The sequence below is a fragment of the Ammospiza nelsoni genome, chromosome 2, assembly GCF_027579445.1.
Source record: "Ammospiza nelsoni isolate bAmmNel1 chromosome 2, bAmmNel1.pri, whole genome shotgun sequence".
Lineage (NCBI taxonomy): Eukaryota > Metazoa > Chordata > Aves > Passeriformes > Passerellidae > Ammospiza > Ammospiza nelsoni.
This window is the reverse complement of record NC_080634.1, coordinates 2,020,227-2,026,271: the sequence shown is the minus strand read 5'-3', so window position 1 is coordinate 2,026,271 and position 6,045 is coordinate 2,020,227.

The window sequence follows — 6,045 nt, the reverse complement described above, 5'->3', positions numbered from 1 at the left end:
CAGAGTTCCTGGTTAGGGCTAGACCACAGTTCCTGCCTTCTTTCCCTCCCTAGCAGGGGATTGCCAGAGTACAGCAGGCACAAAAATACATTTAAAGGCTATAAACAAAAATAGGAGTGCAAATGTTTTATTGGCATAAATGTTTTAATATGGGCAGTTGCTAAGGAGTAACCAATTCCTTCCCCATAGTGACAGCCTATGAAATGTGATGGATTCATTTTTTTAATCCTGTTTATCCTAGCACTCAGTGGCTTTTCTGTTTTTCAGTGTAAAGTGAAGTGTTGTGCATTATCTTTCAAATGTTCTAAAATTAGTGTTCTTCTCCTGTGACTGAAACTCTGGAGAAAATTGCCTAAATATTTTTCTCAAAGTGGCTGTGATTCTTGAGATTAAGTTTCTGGTTATCCATTGTGGTGTCTTATCCCCTTTTAGGTCACTCCTTCAAACCCATCAGCCTTTGAATCACAAGTTTTTATGCTACCATTTCATGATTTCTCACCTTGGAGAGGAAAAACTGGTACAAACCAATTCCCCTTGGATGGTTACAGCACAGAAAACAGCAGCTTAACTTGTACTAGCTGTGACCACATAATTTCTTTTCAGGCTTATTAAAGAGGACTGGAGACCAACTGGGATTAGCCACACGCCTTTGAGGAAGTCTTGGGAGTTGGTGTTGAACTTCTTTTTGTATGTTAGTGGAGAAAAAATCCCCTGCATTCCTGTGCCTTGTGGTGTATTTGATCTGTGGGCAAAACAGGGAGTCTAATTTCATTTTACAGCGCGCTGTGATATTTTTATGAAGGGTGTGATGCGTGCACTGTTTGAGGTTATTTCCCTGCTCCTTGGACCGTCAGCCTAACACCTTCCATGGGCATTAAATGCTCATTTCAAATGTGGAAAGCCAAGGTTTAGAGGATAAGGTCCAGATCTCAAACTCCTCTCAGACAAGAGCTGAGAGGAGGTCAGGCTGATCAGCTCTTTTACCAACATTACTGTGTCCCTTCCCTTCTATTATATAAAAGTTTAAAGAAACAACTTAGGTTTAGAAAGGGTTAGAATTTTTTTTTTTTAGAATTCCAAACCCTTTTTTAGAAAGGGTTTAGGATTTTTTTCCCGAGAATCTCGATTTTCAGGTAATTCCTAACATAAACAAGGTGAAATACTGCCCAAAGACTGCTTATATTTCTTTTTTTTCTGACTGAATTCTCTTCTGCTCAGCCACCATGAACCACATTAGAGTAGGAGGACAGTGATGAAAAGCCTTCTACAGAAAAAGCAAGTTGACAGCAGCAATCAAAATCCTTTTCTATAGGAACTCTTTATCTGCCATTTTTACCTCCTTTCCTCATCTCTAAATATCAGAGGCAATGTGACTTGCTCAAGTGTCCTGGGATTTGCTTTTTAGTGGTCAGTAGCATCATTTCTTTCTAAAATCATGTTCTTCGCTTTCAACCCTGGAGAAACAAAAACCCAAACAAACAAACAAAAAACCAACCAAAACCAAAAACAAACAAAAACCCACATAAATATTTTTTTAAATAGCACATTCCACTTAATAGACTACAAACTTTTCACACTCTTCTTTCCTTAAAACACTTAAAGTGATAGAAAAATGGACCAAATCCTCCAACATTTACCCTACCTGCAGGCTTGAAGAAATAGGAATTATTCTTGAATGAGATTTAAAAAGATAAACCATTTGAATGTACTCCTCACTGACTGCTTTTGAAAATTGGATGTCAAAATCAGCAGGCCAACTTAATGAGATACAGTTTTGGGGGGAGAATTTCAATACCAGAAGTAGTTCCAGCCCTAAATTAGTGGGGTAGGAATTGAGCTTTCTCAGAGCAGCAATGTTTTTACCAGCTCCATTTGTGACACAATATCTGCAAAGATTCTGCTGGATGCAGGGGGGAAAAAAAGCAAAATGAAAAATACAAAGGCTATTTGTAAGCAACAAAGAAAAGAAATCATGAAAGAGTCAATAGAAATAGTCAGGGAATACTAGGTAGGTAATCAAAACATAAATCAAAAAACTTGAGAGAAAAAATAGCTCAAAGACAGAAGAGCAGAGCAGAAATGCTCTTCTTTATTTCTGAATACCTTGGAATTAATATATTACAATTGAATTTGTAACTGTGAAAATTGTTACTCTTTAGCAGATAGAAATTATAGTTGCTTCATATTCCACTTTTTATATATATACAAACATATATATGTATACACACACACGCATATATATATGTGTGTGTGTGTGTATGTATGTATGTATAAAAATAAAGGCCTCGTTAATGTTAAAATATTTCAGATTTTACACTTTCTATGTATTCCTAAACATTTCAGGGCAAAGTGCTAAAACATGAACTTGGAACAAAATTCACAGTGCTTGCTTACATTGCAAAAGGTGATTATTTCATTGTTTTCACACTCTGAAAAGTGAAAATACATTATCCTGCAAATGAGCCCCATACCCCTGTTCAGAACAATTTATACATATTGACACAGGCACACACTCTCCTGTTAATACACGGGGTGGACTTACCACTTCAGAAATATTTTTGTTCTGAATTTTCTTGGTATTTCCCATTGAAATAAGATTTTACTTAATAAGAGTGGAAATTCCTTGATTCTTCCTGAAAAAAAAGAAAAAAAGGAAATTTGGAAAGAGTCAGAGGAGCCCTGATTTTTGTTATGCAGAAGCACCTAAAAGATGGAGAGGGATGGAAACAGGTCCTTGCAAGTGCCCTTATGGAAAAGAAATAGGCTGGAACTCAAATGAGGAATATAAAGATTTTATTTGATGTTTATCAAAAAGATTGCAGCTCTGGTTGCTTCATATGATTGCAAGCACACATGAAGCAAAGTTAAAATAGGCCATGCACCTAACAAATGTTTATAGGGATTTTTTTCCTTGAAGTGATACTTAGGACAGGTTATTGTAGTACAAACACCAGTTTAATTCAGAAATTGCTTCAATTCCCATCAGGTATCCAATCCCTTCCTACTAAAGATCAGGTCCCATCCTTCTGGGTGACCTCCAGCAGAATTGTAGCACTGGGGAGCATTTTCATGGATTTCATGAATTTTTCAGGCCCAATGATGTTTTGCAGTTGGAAACAAGGAAAAAGCCTCATCTTTGAATAGCAACCTCTCACAAGCCTTTCAGCAAGGATTTTGGGAACACGCAGCTATCTATAGGCCACAGAAACAGTTCAGGAACTGTTTCTTCAGCTTTAAAATACTCCAAACCTGCCTGGGGTTTCTTGTCACCTATATCTTAGATTTGAGGTGCAGAAAGGAGCTGTCATCAGAATTTCAGGGAGCTTCTTCAGGTAAGGTTTGAACAGTCTGGACAACATCAGATGCTGTTTTGAAGTTGCCCTTATGGGCTTCATTTTCTTCCTTCCTCAAATATATTTATTAAAATATATATATATGTGTATATATATATATATATATATATATATATATATGTATATGTATATATGTATATATAAAAGCCTCCTTAATAACTGAAATCTCTTGTTGTAATCCTGCTCTCTCTTCTCTTCCCACAGCTCCTGTTGTTTGAGCAGGATATATAAAGATACCTTTGTTACCCTTTCTGGAAAAGGAACAGCTTCTTCAGTCTTACAGTTCTTTGAGAATTTCTCCGCTTTGAGTTTTTATTTGGCCCTTGCAAAGGAGGCCACGGCCTTGCCAGCAGAACTGGAGAACATTTAAAGGTATTTAAAGCTTCCTGATCCAGGCCAGTGGGTCAGAGCTCACAGTTCGCTCTTTCTCAAAAAGCGGGGGGAAAAAAGTTAGAAATCTTGTTCTATAATTAAGAGAACACTTATGTCTGTCCAGGAAACAGACATGGTTTATATGGTTTTGTTGCTTCTGCAGCTGATAGGGGCTGACTGAAGCTGTGACTTCTGGTACGACCATGGATGTGAACCTGGAGATAGGTTAGAGTTCCATGTTGGAGCCCTTGAACCACTCCAGCACCCAGTGCCTGCTGTACCTGGGCAGCCTCTTATTGCTAAAGAGGCTAAAATGCCAGAATTCAATTAATAAAGCAGCTTCTTTCATTAAACATTTCAGGAAGAGCTCAAATTTCTAAACACAGATTTTCCCAATCAGCAGCAAAGCCTGACCCTTGTGTACTTTCAAGACATTTACTCTTATAATTGTGGCCAGCTTTAACATAAACACAAATCCTCCAGGAGGGAGCCTTTCCAGAGGCCAAAGATGGGTTATTCACAGGGCTGAGGCCTCTGTGTGTTTTATCAGAAAGCAATCTGAGTAATTCCAGTGTTTTATCCTGCCATGCCTACTTTTCCATTCCACTGGCAAATGGATTTCATATTTCATTTCCCACACACTCCATCTGCACAACAATAATTTGTGTACCTTTCAGCTGCCTTTATGGAGTGAACTGGTTTAGCTTTTCCTCAGGAAAAGGCATCATAAAATGAGGTGTTGGTATGCTGTGTCCAAGTGGTTTTGCTCAGAGCTGTTCCTGCTGGCACCAGGGTTTGATAAGAACAGAGTTAAGATTCATTTCAGATGGGACCTAGAGAAATTTGTTTCCCTCCACAGAATTTGTCCTGCTCAGCATGGAGCACTGGGAGGCTTTTTTCAGCACTTTACACACTTGAAATAATCCAGTGGGGTTGTTGGCTCAATTATTTATCTAATACACCAGAAGAAATGTTTTCATCGTCTGTAAAAGTGCCACATTCTTTGTTTTCTTGATTGCTGCTATTAAATAATTAGGCTTTTCTAAATTCTGTGCATGTCTTGTGACAAATATTGAATGCAAATTTTGATAATTCTGATTAGCAGAGAAATCTTGGCAATTAGGTGGAAATACAAACTAACAAAGGCTTGGCTTTCCAAGCAAGAGATGTTCACGGTGTTAGGCTTTTTTCCTTCCTGTTAAAATGTGGGTTTGGTTGTGTTGACATATGTAATAGTGCAAAATAATTTACTGATTCATTATCAGAAGAACAAATTTCTTATACGAACAAGGTGATGTTTTTCTCTTCTTTAATTTTTTTAAAATGAGAACTCAAACTTCATCACACTTCCTTTGTTGTTTTTCTTTTCTCTTCATCAGATATATAAAAAAATACTTCTATATAAATCTATATGGAAGTATACAGATTTAGATTATATTCTATTTAGAATCTATATTTAGATTCTAGGATGTAGAATCTAAATATCAGGGATTCATTTCACCCTTAGATAAGAAACATTTGACAAAATACTCAGAAGGTTTGCTGGTTCCCTGAGCACCTCATACCTCCATGTGTGAAATGAATGGTCTCCTGTTACCCTTACCCAAATTTTTGATTAAAAAATCCAACTAACTGTAAATGGATTAAAGGCAGCACAGGGATAACCTTGTTTGTTAAGTTCTTAAAAACCTAGACTGAAAGGACTGTAAATCTATGAAATATTTACTGACATGTTAATGTTATCCCTGCAATTTCCAAGCACACTTGGAGCATTTCCTATCATGTTAATTAAATGTTTCTCCTTCTATTTCTGCCACTTAGGCCAGGTGGCTGCTAAATCAATCAAACCACAAGGCTGGGAGGGAGAAGCTACAATGGAAGGATCTGCCCACCTCACCACAGCTCACAGGTACAGAGGGAATTGTCCTGAAAAGAGACATTGCGTCACCTCTGGGACAAAGGGATCCATTACCTTTAAGAGGCTCTCCCACTTTATTGAGGCTCTTGTCCTATTGATCTTTAAATAGGAACCTTTTTGGAGAATTATTTTCTCACTCTGGCTGAAAATTGAACCAATTTTTATTGCCATTACCTAAAATCCTTCCTTGGTTTTTTTTTCCCTTTTGTTTTTCCAGTGGTATTTAGTTTTGTTTTGTTGTCCTTAAGAAGAGAAGTCGTTTTCTTTTCTCCTCTATTGCATTTTATTTGAAAATGTGGTTTCCAGGGCCAGCAGCCAACTCAGCAGTTGCCTCTTAGGATAGAGATTTGACTGGAATTTATGGAAGAAATATAGGTGTGAGGCCTGTGAGCGAGGGCTGCC